Source organism: Macaca fascicularis, chromosome 11 (genome assembly GCF_037993035.2).
Source record: "Macaca fascicularis isolate 582-1 chromosome 11, T2T-MFA8v1.1".
Lineage (NCBI taxonomy): Eukaryota > Metazoa > Chordata > Mammalia > Primates > Cercopithecidae > Macaca > Macaca fascicularis.
Window position 1 is genome coordinate 97028789 of NC_088385.1, and position 21363 is coordinate 97050151.

At 38.4% G+C, this 21363-nt stretch overlaps 1 long non-coding RNA gene across 1 annotated transcript; it reads left to right on the forward strand.

Moving 5' to 3' along the window:
* The first annotated feature begins 12825 nt into the window (after positions 1-12825).
* Positions 12826-16243, forward strand: LOC107126835 (uncharacterized). Its single transcript, XR_001483760.4, has 3 exons — positions 12826-12948; positions 13391-13459; positions 16092-16243. It is a non-coding gene; the product is annotated as an uncharacterized lncRNA (long non-coding RNA).
* The last annotated feature ends 5120 nt before the right edge of the window (positions 16244-21363 follow it).

Here is a 21363-nt window from a genome sequence, read left to right on the forward strand (position 1 = left end):
TTTTTAGATTAAGGATCATTTGACCTTGAGTTACAGTGGTTGGTTTATTACCTGATCATGGTGCCTCCCGTAAGAGGTTGTCCAGTGCTTTCAGCCCATTACCTGCCTGTGCCATTCTAAAGCTTCTTGCTTCAGAAGATCTCTCAGCAGGGTTAGAACAAGGTAAAGAGCTTAAATAAACAAGCTATATTTATCAGCAATAAACAGCAGTCCCTGCAAATGTCCTACCCAGAAAATGCATGAAAATAGAACTGATTTTCTAAAATTATTTATTAGTATTATTGTGAGCAGATAGTACTCTACCATTGATAATAATAGAGACTTGTACAGCAGTTTCATGGCAGTCCCTATAAATGGATCAGAAAAGATGATTTTTTTTTTTTTTTTTTTTTTTTTTTTGAGACAGAGTCTCACTCTGTTGCCCAGGCTGGAGTGCAGTGGTACTGTCTTGGCTCACTGCAACCTCTGTCTCCTGGGTTCAAGTGATTCTTGTGTCTCAGCCTCCTGTAGCTGGATCTACAGGCATGCACCACCGTGCCTGGCTAATTTTTGTATATTTAGTAGAGATGGAGTTTCATCACATTGGCCAGGCTGGTCTCAAACTCCTGAGCTCAATTGATCCACCTGGCTTGGCCTCCCAAAATGTTGGGATTACAGGCATGAGCCACCGTACTCCGCCAATGGTCTCTTTACATTAAAATAATTTAGTGAGTCTAAAACTTCACATGGTACATTCTGTAGTGAGAAAACCACATAGAAGGAAGAATACCTATAGCAGCTTCAATAAGATGAAATAGATTAAGTTATATATGATTTGAAACAACAATGAGGAAAGTTGTAAGACTGAGAGGTCTTTTTTAGATGGCTCAAGTTAGGGATAATTTCAATGCAAAAACACTACAACTATGCCATCAAGGAGACCAAGATTGGTGGCAGGTGATAAGGAGGCAGTAAATAGAACAATGAACTTGGACCAGGAGAATGAAGTTTCTGTGCAACTGCAGCTTATGTTAATAACAGGGCAATGTTTACACGTTGGCAATTAACCCTAAAATTTGGGTTGTTAAAATGTTGCAGCTTTTACTTTTCTTTGTCTGGGGCCTCCCCACATCCAATTGCTACCCTGTTACCTAACATAGTGCCTTACATAAGTGATTATTACATATTTGTTAATGACAATGAATTTTTAAGAATATTTAAGGAAATGATGGCCATAACATGACCTCGGATAGGGGCTTAATAATAGAGGCATCAAATCTCTTACTGAGTTCCGTGGTAAACTTAAATAAAGCAGCAGCAGGGCTTTGATTGTATCACTTAAGAGTACGTTCACAGAGCACAGATTCTCTCTCTCTCTCTCTTTTTCTCTTAAACACAATTGAGAAATGCCTGCAGCTCTGACAAAAAGACATAAGCCAAATGTAGATCAAAGAAACATCTAAGTATTGTATTTTCTTAGCCACTGGTACAAAATAGGGTATGATAATAGAGAGCAGTTTTATGTCTTACAGAAATAGAAAACTATTTTATATTTATTTTGGTCTCCATTCAAAGGCAATATTTTTAGATATTTCCATACCACCAAAGGACTTCTATCTCAACAACAGTGAATGGTAATGGACTTAAACAACAGGGTTCAAATTATTATAATAAAGTAAACCAGATTCATCTAGGCTATAAAAGTTAAAGACATAAAAATAGACTGGTCTTAATGTGTGACTCACCCTCAGGAGGGCATATGCTTTTCCAGTAGCAGTGATAGGTCTGACCAGATCCATTTCTACTCTCTTGCCCAGCAATAGTCCCTTGTGGCATTTGTGTTTACTGGGGCTTTGTGACAGGCAGTGTTTGACTGCTTTATGGGAAGTACAAGGGCAGGAAAGAAGTGGTAAGACCTATTTCTACAGGTATGGAGTGAACAATGAGATTGTTATAATGGAGAAGAATCTTAAATGTAAATGTTATCTTTATTAAAATACTGGGAAGTTGAGTGACCATTACGAAGATAGCAATTCTGTAAAGCAATATATAATTGTGATTGCAGAACTTTGGAAATCAAATAAATGGCTTGTCTGATAACCACGTATTATTAGTTGCAAAATATTAGTCAAGTGGGCTGGGCGCAGTGGCTCACGCCTGTAATCCCAACACTTTGCGATGCCGAGGCGGGTGGATCACTTGAGGTCAGGAGTTCAAGACCAGCCTGGCCGACATGGTGAAACCCTGTCTCTACTAATAATACAAAAATTAGCCAGGTGTGGTGGTATACACCTGTAATCCTAGCTCCTTGGGAGGCTGAGGCACGAGAATCACTTGAACCCAGAAGGCAGAGGTCGCAATGAGCTGAAATCGTGCCACTGCACTCCAGCCTGGGCAAAAGAGTGAGACTCTGTCTCAAAAAAACAAACAAACAAAACAACAACAAAACCCAAACAGAAATGTATTATTCACAGTTCTGGAAGCTGGAAAGTCCAAGATCAAGGGACTGGCAGTTTCCATGGCTGGTGAAGGCCCACTTCTTTGTTCATAAAGAGCCATGTCCTAACACAGTAGAAAGAGTGAGGGATTTTTCTGAGATCTCTTTCATAAAGTGACTAATTGCATTTATGAGAGTGCCACCTTCATGACCTAATCACTTTCCAAAGGTCCTGCCTCCTGATATTCTCATATTCAGGGTTTGAATTTCAACATACAAGTTTAGGGGAGGGGAACACAAACATACAACTGTATGTCCATTGAAGAATATGAGCAGAAGTGAGGGTTTCCCCTGTCCATCAGTGAACCTTCTCCACCTTCTCTTTTGCCATCTATTGGCTGGAAATAAAAGATTCCTAGGCCCCAGAAGATGGTGCAGCTATGGGATGGGAGGAGCCTCGGAACCTGAATCACTCCCTGGAAGGCTACCCTTCTAACACCTGCACTGAAATATTGTATGAACGAGGACATATTTCTATAGTGTTAAACCACTAAAACTTTTTGAATTGTTTATTAGAGTAGCCATTATTATATCAAGAGAGTGTGTGTTCAGATTTTAAGTAAATTTTAATCCACAAATAAAGGGATCTTGACCTCTTTAAACCAAACCTTATTGAAAATCCTCAAAATCAAGTATTCTTGATAGAAGTTATGACAATAAGCACAATTTCGGTATAATTTACACTTCACTTATTTGGTAGGCGCTTATCTTATGATTTTCCCATGTGAAGAATCTTTATGCTTCAACTGTGGGAATATTAGAATGAAATATTCAGATGTCTTTTCACTGTGCACCTTTCCTCCTTTTTTAGAATTGTGAAGTATACAGGCTAATGGCCCTGGAAAAGCCACCTTTGAAATAGACTAAAGATGATGACTGGATGAACAAGATTTGAATAATGTTTTCTAATGTGCTTTTATACTCCTTAGTGGAAAAACCTGAATGAGAAACAAAATTGTTTGTGGCCTGGCTGGTGAGGCAGGGGCCCCTTTGAAATGTGAATTAATCCTTTCAAACGTGAGGGTCTGTTTATCCTGTAATCTATGTTTAGGGTCAATATTTTTTATTTCACACATTATAAAAGATGCTTAGTAATATCATGAGAAAAAAATTTTAAAGTCTAATAAAAAGTACAAAAAAATGTGTTTCTGTCTGATAAATCAGAGATGCCATTTACATTTACATTTTGCTGGATCTTTTTCTCTGTATTAAAGTGTGTTTACTTTTCTGGCTTGTTTTAATTCTGTTTATTTTAAATTTTAATAATCTCATGCTAATATTGTAACAATGCAAACAATAAAGAAGTACATGTAATACAAAGAAAAAGTCTCTCTTCACTTTGCCCAGCCCCACTACTCTGTACAGAGTAAACCCTTTTTCTTATTTAAAGTGTGACCTTCCAGATATGTCCTTTTGCATTTAGGCATTTATATATATTTGTCCATGTAGATAATTTCAAATGTAATTTATATATGATATATAGATAGGATATATAAATGGATGTATATGTGTAGGTGTATATGTCCATATATATGATATATATGCAAATACATGTTATATTTTTGTACTTAACGTTATATTTAGAGAGCTTTTCTGTGTAATGAAACACACTTAATAAAAATATAGTTCTTCACACAGCCATTTCGTAATTCATTAAATTATGACATAGTAATAGGACAATTTAAAAAAATATTTTAAAATTTAACATTGCTATGGACATGCATCTTTGATTACCTGTTTCAAACAAATTTCTGAATTAAAATAGATAGGTTGAAGAATATAAACTGTTTCGTGACTATTGATGTAAATGTTTTCCTCTATTTTAATAAACATATCTCCCAAATAAATACATGCATCTTTAATATTTCTTGATTTTACAAATCTGGATATCAGAACAGAGAAAAAATTTCCTTTTTATCTTTCAGTCTGAGAATCTATCTACCAGAAAGCATCATGAATCAGAAATGTCACAGTCACTGGCTCTCAGCCTTTTCTGCACATTGCAGTCCTCAGGGAATTATTAACAAATAATGCTGGCTCCCACCCTTCAGATATTCTGATTTAATTGGGATGGGTGCAACCCGGACACTGGGATTTTAAAAAGCTCCCTTGGTAATTCTAATTTGCAGCAAAGTTTGGAAACCGCCCTCATAGAGCATTCAACCATTGGAAGATACCCAGACACATGTGGCCAAGAGGTCAAATGAAGGTCACTGGACAGATTTCTATGCTTGTTATTTAGAATAAGAACTATTTCTTCTGGTAGTGAAAACATTGCTGATAGAAATGCTGCTGATAGTATTCAAAACTACTCATCACCTTGACTCTCAAAATAAATCCAACTAGAAAAATAGGATTGACCTAACCTAATACTGTAATACTCTAAAGCACTAGATTGTAAAAGCATCTTCCCCAACGACTGCTGGAGAGTTTGGAAAAAAGCCTCCCCTTTTTGCAAATTGATTTTTGTCTTGGCTGTAGTGTTTGCTTGTTTAAGAATTAATGACTTGATTTGGAAAGAAATAGCTTCCTGTATGGCCCAGATTAAGAATAGCCCTCTTTACTCTGCCAGAAATTGTGTACAAATGCTAGCATGTAAACAGTGCAACCCGTGACATTTTTTTTACACTCAGACAGGCAAGGTGACACACATGGCTTACGGGCTAAAAGAAACATGAGAGCTGTAACGCAGTTACAATCGGAAGTGCTAAATTTCCCTTGGGACCATAAGGAAAGCTTCCTGCTCTTTGTAGATTGGCCTATTATTGGAATACATTTGCCCACAGTTAATCCTCAAAGTAATTAAATGGAAGGAAGCGATTAAATCACCAAGAAAAAAGTGGCTGCTGCGTCTGAAGCATTCAGACAGAGTAAGATTGTTGGTTAGTCATGAACATTAGTTAAGGAATCATCTGCCAGTTAACCTGGGCTACTAAATATGTGTGTGTGTGTGTGTGTGTGTGTGTGTGTGTGTGTGTGTAAAAGCAAATGTGTTGAAATATGAAGTAAATCTCTAGTCTGACTAAGAACAGGAATTTTAAAAGTCACAGATCCTTTGGTAGAATTATGGCAAACATATATTTTACATAGTCCTTAGCCAATTTAGTAAAGCAGTATTATGTTTTCACTCCAATGACTATAAATGGAAAAAATTATTTAATTGAACTGAACTGAAAGTAGAACAAACAAATACTAACATGGCTTTGGTAAATGTCAGTTTTATCATGCCACTTCCATTTTTAGTGGATTCAGGAAACCTGGTTGTTAATCTTACTGTTTTCTTATTACTCAATGTTGGGCAAGTTACTTGACCTTTTAGAATTTCCGCAAAATAAAGGGATAGGGCTGTAGGATTTTTAGGTTTCTTCTGGCTCTAAAAAGCTATTGGTCTAAGAAAAAATAGAAAAACACAACCAGAAATCACATGTGAAATTATTAAAATTCAAAATATTATCAAAATAAACATGAGTGGAAAATAAAAGATACATAATGGAATATGTTACATACATATCTGTAACCCTCACAAAATGAGATTCCATGTTCTTCAAGAACTTTGTGCTATGAACAGGAATCCAAAGCAGTATCAATGAAAATCATCTAAAGATATCCATTGTTCTGTGCCTCTCTGCATTTCTCGATGATTTCATGCATTGAAAGTGCATTACATTTTCATGATTTCATGCATTTAAATGAAGTAGTTCTAAACAGTTACCAAAAATTGTCCTTTTAAAGTAACGATCTGTACTTATAAAATAACTTTAAGACAGATGCACAAAATTAGATAATGAGTCTTGTCTTGGTGACAACAAGAAAATAAAGTGTCTGCTCTTTGGAGATGGAGTGCATTAGCTCTTTTAGGCCATCTGTGCATTGTTAGGAACTTCTCTCTTGCAATACTCTGAAAAAAAATTAGAATGGTTCGCTCATTGCAAAATGATCTGATTGTCCTATCCTGGCTTGGTTGTTTTGGCCTAATTAACCATCAGGGTAGATGGTTGCATACTTGATTTGCTCGTGGTGATTGAGGATATGTGGGTGGGCAGAATTATTCAATTGACTAGAATACTGTTAACTTTTTATGCATCTATTTAATTTTAACAAACATTAACTGAGCTCCCACTATCCATATTATATACCAGGGCCACAAAGTTATGTAACCTCAAATGCTTCTTCTTTAGTAACTAATGGTAAAGAGTTAAGTTGAGGGACAAAAATAATTATATAAACTATAATAATAATGTTATTCTATATTCTACTAGGATTAAAATCAAGTTGTTTTGGGACAGACAGCAGAGGATGAAGAAACTTATTTTGACTGAAGTCATTGGATAAGACATGGCTGTGGACAAATTCAGAGAAGATATATTTAAGAAGAACCTTACACTTATGTCAGAATTTTTAATCACCAGAGATCGGCAAAGGCAAAGGTGTGATGTGAAAGGACATGGGATGTCTGGGAAACAGGGAACAGCTCAGAGGTCTGGATCATAGACGGGATTGATGGACATGATAAATAATGGAGTAGAGTGAGACAGAAAAGGGTGTTGGAGCCAGAGTTTGAAGGACCTTGACTTTGTTGCTAGAGAAAATTGTTGAAAAGGGTCAAAATGAGAGTGTGTGTTGGCCACTATTAGCTGCCCTAAGTGTTATAAGAAAGAAATGAGGTTAGGCAAGAATAGGCTGATATTAAAGCAAAGTTAGAAGGAAATGGAGAGAAAACAGAGGTCTTATGAGGGCTAGCAAAGTTGAGTGCTTTCATATCTCAAATAGTGAGAGAGGAAACTGAGAAACAGTTTGGGCAACAGAGGTCCAATGAGGCTTTTCATTCAAAGAAAAACCTCAGCCTTATGCTAACATCCCACTTAGAGAAATTTTCGTTTCAGATAAGCTAAAGATAGCTGCCATTAATGTATGAAAGAGAATAACAAGAAAGTGAGATAGCAAAGAAATACACAGATGCGAAGAAATATATAGGCTTTAGAATTATATGGAAGAAAGAATTGTTAGGCCACTAGTATTTGGAAGGGACTGAAAGCAAACAGATCAGAAGCTTACTAAGTTTTTATGTGAATTGTGCTGCTAAAAATTCATGAGATTAAAGCAAAAAAATAAAAGACTTTGATTTTTTCAAACTTGAATACAAACTATGGGTTCAATGTTTGCCCTAGCAGGAAGTTCCTACAAAGACTAAAATTATCAAAGAAGGCATATTCCCAAAAGCCTATCTTATATGTAGCCATGGAGGATAATGGACAAGGAAGAATCTTCCAGAGATGGTGGATCCAGGGCCAATGGAGAACAATGGATAAGAGAGTTCTTCTCAGAGAATAAAATCAATCTAATCTAGGATGTTTCCTTACTCCAGGGCAAAGGGTTTTCCTGCCCACCCAGCAGAATTTCAGAATTGCTAGGAACTGGTGACTGCTGTGTGTGTTTCACTCTTTCATTTTCCAAATGTGAATTTTTATTGCAACTATCCTTCCCCTGTTCCACCATTCAGAGATTATTTTTTAGAATATAAATTGCTGGTCCATAAAATCCTCTCTCAGACCTAAGGGAAAATACTGCATCTGGCCCAGGGATCTTCAACTTTGAGCTGATTAGAATGATTGGATGCATTGCTAGGTTGTCTTCTCTGGGGAGAGAGTTAATGTTTGAAATAAAGAGTGAAATATCCACTTGGTGACAAAGGGTAGATAATTGCAGAGACTGCTATCTGTTCACGAAAGCAAATCCTCTTTTCTTCCTAGGCATAGAGACTATTTCTCAGATGTCCTTGTCAAGGAGAGAGAATGTGGGCAGATTTCACTCCTGATCCTTAACAAATTTTCATGTAATCTTCTACTTCCTCTCTCATATATTGCCTGTCTCTCATTAAGTATCTCCCATTTTCCGGTTAAATGGAAGGGACTCTGAGGACTTAGAGAAGATAGAGACACCAAATGGAAAAAACCTGGGTTCCTAAATGATGGAATGTAACAATCTTGAAAAGCCAGTCAGCTGCTGATTAGACGTAAAAGGGAAAGAAAGAAACTGCTCTTATGTAAAACCACTATGATTTCTGTGTTTTTCTTTTGTAGCAGAAGTTACATTGACTAGACATACATACAAAAGTTCATGTTTGGTGGACTAGGTGAGGAGGAGTTCACAGGCCAGAGTGAGGTACCGCACAATAAATCACTAATAATGAATTCTGTGGCCTGGACTATGGTCACACCTGGGCTCCCTCAGGTGGCTATATTTAGGTGGTGGGTTGATTGGTGGATAGGTTTAGCTATGATGGTTGAGTTGATGGTGTGTCTCCATCTATGTTGTCTTTCATCCTCAAGGCACCTATATTGGGGCTTTCGGAACCTGGTGGTACCAGAGTTCCAAGAGGGTGAGAGGAAGTTGCAGGGACTCTTGAGACCTTGCTTGAAAATAGTGCAACATTATTTCTGATGCACTGTATTGGCCAAAGGAAATCAGGTAGTCTGGCCAGATTTGAGAAGTAGCGAAACAGACTCTGCCTTTTTGATGAAGAATTTGAAGAATTTGTGACTATTTTTTATCATCTACGAATCCTTATAAAAGTACTCAGAATATAGTAAGTGCTCAATAAATGGTTGTCGAATTGCATGCATGAATGGAGAAAGTAGGTTGGAGTCCTGAAAAAGAAGATAACATATTGGCAATGCTGCTATTGAAAGTGGAAAAAGGAACCAATCATGGATAAGTAAAAGAATTGCTGAGCAACACGGATGGTCCAGCTGAGCTTGAAAATTGTAAATTTGTTTTTCCGCCAATTTTCTCCAATTGCATTTGGTAGTTTGGGAGCAAGCCCACAGAAACAGATGGTTGGGTTGATCCAGGTTAGGGATTAGTACTCTGCAAACTAGCAGTAGTGGGAGGTTGAGTCTGCCCAACTTGGTTCTGTGCCTTCTCAGCTCTCTGCTCACTCAGGAGCTGGCCACTCCATGGAATACTCTGCATCCTAAATGTCCTCACTCATTCTGGTCCACTGTCTGATACCAAAACTCCATGTTGGATTACAAAGTAAGTTAATTGAGATTGTGAGCTAGGTGGTTCAGGCCTGAAGTGAAGTACAGATAAACACACACACATACGCACACAGACACACGCGCGTGCACACGCACACACACTCTCTTAGGAATTCCATTTGCATTTCTTGGAGGACATATGGGGATCTGATTTTTGCATTTTTTTCTTTCCTTTTCAATTCTCCAGGCTACTCTACTGCTGGAGCCTTGTACTTCCCACCCTACCATTCCCTGCTATCAATCCAGCCCTCAAGAAGAGCAGTCCTATTCATAATGCTCCTACTAATTTTCCCCAGTTCTTTCTCCTGGCTCGTTATACCCTTCCTTTCATTCTGTATCATAAAAGTCTTAAGACTGACTGGCAGAGTCAGGTTTGTCTCCAAAGGTGGGGAAGAGGGTGAAAAGGGCAAATGTGAGAGTTAGCTGAAAAATTGACAATTACCAGGTCTTTTTGGCAACTAAGGGAGTGCTGAAAACCATGACTACTTCTACCTTATTTTTCTAGATTTTTACCACTCAGACTAATTTTATCTTCTTTCACTGTACTTGATATTTTGAACCCATATTTACTTTCTTGGTCTTCCTTGCCCAAGATGAATGACCAATTTCCCTTTGTTCCATGGCTCATAGACAATTTCTGTTTTGCCTAGGATTCTTAGCCTCAGGGAAAGCCCTGTCTCTACACAATCATTTCCTCCTTTCCTAATCAGCATTCCTATGCAGGGGAAGACCGACAGGAGGAGGCAAGTAAACCAAAGAATCAAGATTTAGTGCTTGGATATAAGACAGTGAAACAGAGGAGGTCAAGGAATTGGGTGCTTAGATGATTTTTCAGTGTTGGTGGTGGAGCTGCCTAAGATGATGGGGGAGAATACAGAAGAGAATAACTATGATGTGGTTTGGCTGTGTGCCCACCCAAGTCTCATCTTAAATTATAGCTACCATAATCCCCATATGTCATGGGAGAGACCCAGTGGGACGTAACTGAATCACGAAGGCAGGTTTTTCCTGTACTGTTCTTGTGATAGTGAACAAGTCTCTTGAGATCTGATGGTTTTATAAAGGGAACCTGTTCTCTTGCCTGCCACCATGGAAGGTGTGCTTTTGTTCCTCTTTCACCTTTTGCCATGATTGTGAGGCCTCCCTAGCCACATGGAACTGTGAGTCCATTATGCCTCTTTTTTTCTTAAGACTTTTTTCAACGTCTTGGGTATGTCTTTATTGGCAGTGTGAAAATGGACTACTACAACTATAAACCAATTAACAATGTCCTGAGAGAATATATGGGGCTGCACTGAATGTTGGTAGATGGTGGATAGAGTGGATGGGAGCAATGCCGATGAATGGAGAGTTTCAAGGAAGTGATAAGACAGTGGATCAGAGGCATGGAAACAGCTGTGGGGAGGCAGGAGGAGCATGCTGTGCCTCCTTGATGTGACAGGCTGAGTGGATACTAGGGAGCAGCACTGCTCCCTAGTATCTGAAGTTACAGCATCTGCAAAAAGTTAAGTGGAGTCAGTAATCTCAGTTTGTACTTTCAGGCTGTAGATTTCAGGATAACAGGAAAAAGATATCCTCAGTTGTAAGAAAGTTACCTTGTTAGCTGTTTTGAGACTCCAAAGTGAATCTTTTAGTATAATTCCTTAATTCATTCTTGTATCAAATAGTTATTGGCCAGGAACAAAACAGAGTGCTTAAATATAAGGATGAATAAAATAAGATCTGCCATTAAGCAGCTCACAGTCTTTTTAAGGCAAAAGGAAAACAGACAGGTAACTTAAAACAAATTGTAAGTTGTATTATAGCAGTGAGCACGGTTCTATGGAACACCGAGTAGAGTCGTCCTACCAGAATAGGGGGTAGGAGGTAGACTCAGAAAAGGAAGCCTGAGCTGTGTCTTTAAATATGAGTTAATGAGGTAAAAGAGTGTGTGTGTGTGTGTGTGTGTGTGTGTGTGTGTGTTAGAGAGAGGCAGGAGTTTGAGGTCCAGGAGCAAAAGGGATTATATTAACTATATTTCAATTTCACTCCATTCTGGGTAGTCACAGTCTAAATAGTTGAATCAGGTTTAATTGAATCTCCAATGTGAAGAGACTTTCCATTATTTCCTTTCATAAGAGAAGTGGAGCCAAGCCGAAGCTCACACTTTGGCAACTGATCCTGTGTAAACTGTATTGTTCCCTGAACTAACCCTCTCTTGAGGCTGGGAAGACACTTATGCTGTTGACTCGATTTGATCAAAGGACAGCTTGAAGGAAACCAGTATCAACAAACCTCTCTTTGGGCTGTCGGAAATAGTGTTTCCATTTTATTTATTTGAAAGAATCTTGTGTCTTAAATCTTGGGACAGGCCATTTGAGAGTTGTCTGATGATTGTGCAAGTTGTTTTAAAAAATCTCACAAGAAATGATTGGTTTACCTTTCTATTTTAGTGCTAACCAGATATGGATGGCAAATAATAGCACCACTGTATAGTAGACATTTTGGTGGGAAAATGCTGTTCACAAGAGGAACCTTGGCTGGTCATGATATTCTGGTCAACTTGGATTGTTAAGAAGATAACTTATGTGACTAGCACATTCCCGAAACTGCAAGACTCTTCTTCCCACATTCAAACTTCCAGAATGAATTTTGTTGCTTGCAGTGGGTAGCACTGCTTGTGCTCAGTTACTTATGGCCCCCAAAAATAGAGAACAGGAGATAACAAATGCTTTATCTGATGTTCACTATAATTTGAGCATTTGCAAAGTAGTTCTAGTTCTTGGATATAGCAGTTGATGGGACACTAGAGTTGAATTTGTGACATCATAACTACTTAGAAAGAATGAAAGAGGGGAAATGGATAAGAATTTTATAAGGAACCAGTTTCTCAGTTGTCAGTATTTTCCTTTATAAAGATAAAAAAATGACCATTCAACTTTGAAAAGCAAGTGTTTTATCTTTCATGGGCTTGGTTAGGTGAGTAGAGAGAATTCCAGTTGAAATGGACAGACAGAGAGCCAAGGAATTTTAATAAAAATCTGGGATCTTTTCATGTGAAGCAGATCTGAGTCAAGGTAGTTCTGCCCTCAAGAATCTGTTACAGTAATCATTTCCTTTGGGACTTAAAAAAAGGACTATTGACATTTGCTCCCTCTAGGTACCTATAAAAGAGTTCCAGCTACATAGAAGGGCTGTGATACTTTCAGTTAAGCAAGGAAGAAGTTGTAAATGTGGGCAATATAATGTTATAGGTTTCACTAAAATTTCTATTATTTATTCCATCAGCTGGTTGCTTTTTAGTGAGCACCTATTATGTGCTTTCTTGTTAGGAGCAGAGGATACAGTAATGAAGAATAAAGTATCTACTTTCTTGAAAATCTGAGTCTATCAGGGAGAGAGATAGCACTCCAATAGTGGATTAATTGTGATTATGAACATCTACTATAATGGGTAAGTACAGGATCGAGGAGCCTGTGCAATAGGGTAAAGGAAAAGTAGGGGATGGGATGATCTGAGAAGTAAGCACCTAAGTAAAGATATTTGTACATGCAAAGGGCCTGGGGTAGAAAGGGATTTAGTCCTTTGGTAGAATTGAATGAAGGCTTGTGTGGCTGGAGAAAGGGAGAGAAGAAGCATGGGAGAGATTGGCAAAATGTCAGTTTGGAGAGATATGGAGGGACAAAATCATGCTGGGCATCACAATCTTGCAGAAAGGAAGGGGGAGTAGTTGAAAGGCTTTAAGCAGGCGAGCAACATGATAAACAGTACAGCTTAATGGGATTTTAATAAAGCATTATATTGTTGATTATAGAAGTAAGTTTCCTTTGGGGCTTTTTTCTTTAATTGAAGACATAGTTTTTCAATTTAATTTTTATTCTAATTTCTTTTGCAGATAGTAGAGAAGATAATTTGTATGTAATTGAAGGACCACATTCTTCTTAGCTTGAAGTCATTGTGATAGGTAAGAATTTATAAATAGCAAATCTGCTGGATTTAGTTATCTGTCATATTGGAATTTAGAAGTGGCAGATCTCTTATCAGTGACCAAATACCAAATAACGGAAATGTAACCTGATAATTTTTAAATCAAAAATACCCTGATATGTAACCGTGATATAACTGAGGTGAATATCAAAATGTGTTTGCCATGTAGAAAAATAAAAAACATAACAGATTTTTCAGTTCTAAAAGAGAAGTGAAATTTCTAAAGGCTAATAATGTTACCTGAACACCTGGTTCAGACAACTAGCAATGGGGACTCAATGCAAATGAACAGGGAGGTCTTATAGAAAGGGGCTTCATACTAGATTAAACAAAGGCAGTCCAAACTCTAATATATATAAAGGATTTGTTGTCGCAATGGTAGTAACACCCAAGTCGAAATTTTCTAGGACAGTCTTGTTATAAAATACTCTCTTACATTTTAGATACATTGATGCTTTCTAGGCAACCACGTCTCCCTCTTGTTTTAAGAAGTAGGTCTAGTGGAATCAGGATTCTAATTTCTTCTTTGCTGTCACTACCTAGAATCTCCTCCTCCCCTCCTCCTTCTCCTCTTCCTCCTTCTCCTCCTCCTTCTTCTCTCCTTCCTTCTATCTCATCTTGATAACCTGAACTCCAATCCCCAGGATGCCAATCCATTAGTTAAATGTCCAGTACAACTTGCCTTTGTTTTGTCACTGAAGATAACTCTTTCCTTTAGTCTTTTAGCCTTTCCAAGTCTGGCTATACAAATTCATGAATGGCTATGAGTGTGTCAGAGGGATTAAAAACACCAAAAAAGATGAAGACTATAGGTTGAAGGAATTTTATTCCTGGGTTTCTTAATATTACTACTAGTTAAATATCTTAGAGAATGTCAGTCGTACCATGAATTTAATTTGGGGTTGCAAAAGAAAGTGGAAAATGATTCACCTGGGTTTCCTTTTGCGATGTTCCAGGGAGCAGATTCTGTTCATGAGGAGTAATAAGTGGGACAAGTCCTAAAGCGCTGAGAAGGAAGTGATGATGGTAGTGATCAAGTAGTCACCATTTTGGAAAGTGGATTATGTACCATCCGTATGCTTTTTTTTTTTTTTTTTTTTTTTTGAGACGGAGTCTCGCTCTGTTGCCCAGGCTGGAGTGCAGTGGCCGAGTATCAGCTCACTGCAAGCTCCACCTCCTGGGTTTACGCCATTCTCCTGCCTCAGCCTCCCGAGTAGCTGGGACTATAGGCGCCTGCCACCTCGCCCGGCTATTTTTTTGTATTTTTTAGTAGAGACGGGGTTTCATTGTGTTAGCCAGGATGGTCTCGATCTCCTGACCTCGTGATCCGCCCGTCTCGGCCTCCCAAAGTGCTGGGATTACAGGCTTGAGCCACCGCGCCCGGCCCATCCGTATGCTTAATGCTTTACAGACATTATCTCGTCTGATCTTCCAAACAACCAATCAATGCTGTTTTTATAGGTATTCTGATATTACTGATGAAAAAAATGAGGTTTAGAGAGGTTAAAGAAACTTTTTAAAAGTCATTTCACTTGTAAATGAAAGAAGTGGGATCCTATGTCTGTCTAACCTGACTCCAGAGTCTATACTGTGGACCACTAACTATCAAGGGGTTAACAGTGGAACTGATCTGTGGCCAAGAGATGTCTCTAGAGCTTGAATGACCTTATTCCTTGGAGCAGCTTATTCATACTGCCCTAGCCTATTGTATCACTGTCTGTCCTTTTTCACTGAAGCTGAGCTTGCTGTGGTCTGGAAAAGCACAATGGTTTCTTTGGTGCAGCCTGTGGTTTTAGAGCTTGCAGTGAGAAAAGCATGCAGATAAAACATAGAGCATCCTACTGAGACACAAGTCCAAGCAATGCTGCCATAGAGAGCCAGAAAAGCAAAATGGTTCCTAACCCTGGCAGGAAATAGCATGGACAAGTAAAGAAACAGGTTTGGCAGACCCTAAGAGGGGAAAGCTGTATGCCAGCGCGGAATTCCCCCAGTGACTATCATCAATCCCCCTTTTGGTAGTATGTGCAAAGACTCATGAGCATCAGATGTATTCAACATGAACAGCACAGCCTTAAATGTTTCTTTCCACAAGGACCAGAAACTTTACTACGGTTTTTGCCTCACGACCTATTGTTAAATGAACTGATGTCTTTGAAGCACCTTTCAGTGCTTGAACAGTCAGAATTTTAATAATCAGGACGATAATCCCAGCATTTTGGAAGGCTGAGGCAGGGGGATCACTTGAGCCCAGGAATTCAATACCAACTGGGTAACATACCAAGTCTCCACCTCTACAAAAAATAAGAAAATTAGTCAGGTATGGTGGCTTGCACCTATAGTCCTAGCTATTTGGGAGGCTGAGACAGGAGGATCATTTGAGCCCGGGAGGTTGAGGCTGCTGTGAGCTATGATTACACCATTGTATGCCAGCCTGGGCATCAGAGTGAGACCCTGTATCAAAAAAAAGAGAGTTCTTTTCACTGATCGCTGATGATAAAACGTCATTTCTTCTAAAGATCAAAAGCTCCTGGTTTCACATTAAAACTATGTCTGTATGTGCATGCAGTAGAATAAGAGACAACTAAAATGTTAATTCCTTCTCCTTTCAGCATCACATGGAGCCTACCTGGCATGTCATAAGCAGCAATTCTGAGGTTTCGAAAGAGCTTCTTGCTGAACTTCTTGTTCAGTTTGCCTCCACGCTTTCCCCTACCACCAGAAAATTTAAACAAAACAACCTGCTTTTGCCTGAATGACCTAGGTAACAACCTACTTTAGCTTGAGCTGCTTAGATATTTCAGCTAAAAATGGCTTATTTCCATGAGTCACCTGGATAATTGCATTACTCTGCTGGCCCACTTAGCTGGGTGGGCCAGCAGGTGTTAAGTGCAAGTGTCAACGAGTACTTCATTGTTTTCCACTCTATGGATAGTACTGTGACAGTTTCTTAGTGCCTGGAGAAGTACCTCTTGATTCAATTTCAGCCCTTGAGCTTCCTTCTTTTAGATGGATCATCCTTGCTATGTGACGAAATAGCCCCCTTCTATCTCCGTAGGGCAACTTTGTATCATGTATGTGGGTGTGTGTGTAGCTTTGTGGTTTTGAAGAAAAATTACTTCAACAAGTACTTCTTAAATACTTCCTGGCGGAGCGCTGTCTGTGGGAGATACAAAAGGAGATAAAGACAAGATATTTTCCTCAAGATACAACTGTTTAAGGACACTGGCATGGCCGGGCGCGGTGGCTCAAGCCTGTAATCCCAGCACTGGGAGGCCGAGACGGGTGGATCATGAGGTCAGGAGATCGAGACCATCCTGGCTAACACAGTGAAACCCCATCTCTACTAAAAAATACAAAAAACTAGCCGGGCGAGGTGGCGGGCGCCTGTAGTCCCAGCTACTCGGGAGGCTGAGGCAGGAGAATGGCGTAAACCCGGGAGGCGGAGCTTGCAGTGAGCTGAGATCCGGCCACTGCACTCCAGCCCGGGTGACAGAGCGAGACTCCGTCTCAAAAAAAAAAAAAAAAAAAAGGACACTGGCACATATGAACCATTAGAAGGTCCTTACATGTTTACTGTTGACCTGTTTGGAAGTGTAATCAGAGTTGAAGAGGCCAAAATATTTGGAGAAATCTGTGGGAGGGCTTACCCTCCATTTCTTGAGGTATAGATGTATTGTCATTTTTTTTTTTTTTTTTTGAGTGGAGTTTCACTCTTGTTGCCCAGGCTGGAGTGCAGTGGTACAATCTTAGTTCACTGTAACCTCCACCTCCCAGGTTCAAGCGATTCTCCTGCCTCAGCCTCCTGAGTAGCTGGGATTACAGGCATGTGTCACCACGCCCAGCTAATTTTTGTATTTTTGATAGAGATGGGGTTTCTCCATGTTGGTCAGGCTGGTCTCGAACTCCCGACCTAAGGTGATCCACTTGCCTTGGCCTCCCAAAGTGCTGGGATTACAGGCATGAGCCACCATGCCCGGCCACATTGTCTTTTTTTTTTTTTTTCTCCCTGCAAATGTATTATATGGTTTACTCTGACAACATATAACCTAATTTTCTAGAATGGCATCGCTGAAGAAAGATAGTTGTATGCCTCATTTAGAGGGTAACTCAGGGTTCGTGGTTCTCCAAAGGAAAGACGGCAGACAGTTTTGGCTACAAAAACACTTGAGGTATTTAGAAAAAAATCCACACTGTATACTTTACTTTTATGACCGAGTTTTTTAGATGCTTTTGAGAACACAAAATAAATAGAAAACACATACAGGAAAAGAAAAAAAAAAAAACTTGCCTCATGTGGAACAATCAACATTGTAAAACTAAACTTTAATTTTTTGAAACCTGTTTATATGTAAAAAAAGATTAGTGCCCTAGCTTCAGTTTTAAATTTCATAAAATTTGATGTCATGAAATAAAAAGGCAACTTTCTCTGCTTTTTTATTTCCCTTTTCCCTGATTATAAAAGAACAGATTTTAAAATTAAGTGGAAAGACCAAATTTTTTTATTTTTATTTTTTGTTTTTAAGTAGATATTTGAACTTTGATGTAAGAGCTCACCACTTCTATGCTTACAGTGTTTAAATTCTCTGCCATGAAACTTTTAGGCTTGAAATAAATGTCACTAACATGATTTTGAAGGTCAGGCTGGTGAACCACCAAAAATGTCTGACAGCTCCAAAATAGAGTATTTACATCTGGCTCATGGCATCGTGCTCTTTGCTATGATGTAGTCGGGTTGAATAAGTGGAGCAGTGTGAACTGAACCTCCGTAGAACTTGACGTTTGACCCCAGAGGTCTATATGCATCATTTTATTCTCTATCCCCTCCTGCCTCCCTCCATGTGGGCAGAGGAGACATAAAAATCCACTGGCTTTCTGCAGGAACGCTTGGCCTGGTTTCCCTGTAATACCTGTTTATACATGAATCAACCCAAAATTAACTTCAGGGACAGCAGGATATGCCTGACCTTGTGAATTAAAATATGAAATGCACTAGAAATATGATTAACCAGATTTCTTGGTAAATGGGTTGTTCTGTTTAGCTGGAGTTCTGGTTGTTTAAGAATGAGTTCTATTGCTATTTTTATTTTCGTACTTCTTATTTAATTGGCATTACAAAATGTTATTAGCTTTCTTATCATTGGAAACATGGTTATTAAATGCTACTTGATCTTTCTTGATGACTCTGATGTTATGACGTCCTTACATGATCATTCCAAACATCATTAATCTAAAGATCATAGTAGACATTCAGAAAAATGACAAGGTTGAGGACTAGGATTGAGGAAAATGGGATGGGGATCGGAGGGCATGGGCAGAAGGTAGTTTACTTTTAGTTAACTGGGATTATACTGCAGAGGATGTTCCTGATAACTGATTTCAAAGCTTTCAGTGATGTGTCCTGTTTACATTTAAGCTAGATTCTAATAGAAAACCCTAAAGAATTTGTCATATTTTTGTATGAGATCACCTCTTAAAACAAGCAAAATAAATTCATTCCATTTCTAAATTCATTTGATAAAAGAAGAATGCATGCAAACTAGGTGAAACAAGTTTGGAAAATAATCAATATTATGCCTGGGGCCTTTAAAGTACTGTTCTAAAAGTATAATATGCCACCATTTTTTAAAACTACATTTTTCGGGGTGCAAGCAAAAAAATGAAGGAATCTGAAGTCTGACTTACCCTCTTGTCACTAACCTTTGGTTTGTAGGTTGAGAGAAGCATTAAAATAAACCTACCTGCTGAACTGTATTCTTTCAGCAGCCAGAAATGGGAAATTTTAGGGAATAGCAAATAGTTGCAGGGCACTCTGAGAGATTACTTATAAATCCAGATATATGTCAGACTATTAGAATAATTGAAAGTCCAGTGAATCAGAGAGATAAAAGGAAAGTCTCTTGAACATGATGTATTACTCTATGCAGAGTTTTAAATGCCATTCAACAAGACATTCCAAAGTGTCTACTGTGAATGAACATTTAGAAGGACTATAATTTTTCTTTTTAATTGAGATACCTATCTGTGTCCTCAATAACACAACTATTCCTTTGGCCTGTTAATTATAAAAAATAGTCCCTACCTCTTCTGAATTCTGCATACTTTCTTTAAAGACACTGCAAAGCATGTGAAGCTACTAAGATTTAATGCATTCTTTACCTTAAAGCAAGCACCGATTGGCGGCATGGAGTTCACACAGAGATAAAGAACGAGAAGGACCATGAGAAGTCATGTGACAAAGAGGTCAGAGCATTCAGTCCCAGAGAACTGGAATTGAAAATAAGTTCTGCCATTTTCCCACTATGTGACTTTGGGCCAGTTACATAGTATTCGTGAATTTCAGTTTTCCTCTGATGCAAAATGAGGTTAATGGTAATTGTTTTAATGACTCAATTATAACCATATAATTATCTGTATATTTATGGCTCTATATATTTAAAATACCTTTTAAATACCTGGCACAGTATAAGTACCCAATGTTTCTCTTAATTTTGAGATAACAGGTTATAACAAATTTAAGATAACAGACTATAAACCTGAAGAAATCAGGTTTCCAAAAGACTGGTGATCCATCTGAAGTAGATGAGTAAACAGTGACATTCATGCACCCAGTTGCTAATTCATCCATCAGTCCTTGAATAAGGCACATGCTTACTGGCTTACTGAGATTTTTCCAGCGTCCAAAATAGACAGAAGCAAGACTTAACTTACGTTTTCTCACTCCTAGTCCAGTGCTTCTTCATGATATTCAAAACAAAAATCCTTAAGGCTGAGAAAAAACGAGACGGGCAAGTTTAGATATTTAGAATATTTTAGAATTTCATTTGAGATGAGAGGTGGAGAATTTTCTGATGGCATGTTCTGATAAAATAGGTGTGAATCAGAACTGTTATTTGTCAAGAAGGTAGATTTCCATTATAATCTCTGATACTATATGCCCATGAATGGTGGATCAGTTAAAGAAAATGTGGTGCATATATACCACGGAATACCACACAGGCATACAAAGAATGAGATCATGTCCTTTATAGCAACGTAGATGCAGCTGGAGGCTATAATCCTAAGTGAATTAGTGTAGAAACGGAAATCCAAATACCACATGTTCTCACATGTAAGTGGGAGCTAAACAATGGGTACACAGAGACAGGAACAATAAACACTGGGAATTCCAAAAGAGTGGAGGGAAGGAGGAGGGAAAGGGTTGACAAACTACCTGTTTGGTACTATGTTCACCACTTGGGCAATGGGTTGACTAGAAGCCCGAACCTCATGTAGAAGAAATAGTGAAAACAGGGCAAATCGACTGTGACTGGTAGGAGCTTATCATGTAGTTGGAATGAAACATTTGCCAAAGTAAATCCAAAACATCTGCAAAGCCGCCGATTAAGTACAAATTGATAAATCATTATGTATAAGGGTGATTCATAATCCTGGAGATAATAAAAATTAACTCTTACAGTTCATTTGTCCATTTTGTGCTGGGAAAGTCACTGAGGTTTCTGGACTCCTTTCAACTCATTTATAAATGGGTGAGACATGACCAAGCTTTATCACTTTTATATAAATCACTTTTATTATTTGAGACATACCTTTTAGGTTTCTACTTTTAAATTCTATCATCACCACTTGTCTTCCTCTCACCTTCAGTTCCCAACACACACACACACAGACACCCACACACACACCTCATATTTGAATATTACATGATGGGAGAAATGGACAACTATGTTAACCAATAGGTGAGTTATTGCAAGCTTTGCATAAACAAGAGTTGAATCCCAGTAGGTATTACAGGCTTCTCATCTACTATTTGATTCTCCCTTCTACCATCACATATAGAATAAGCAAAGGTCTTCTAATGAAAAGTTGCGAATATGTGGCAAA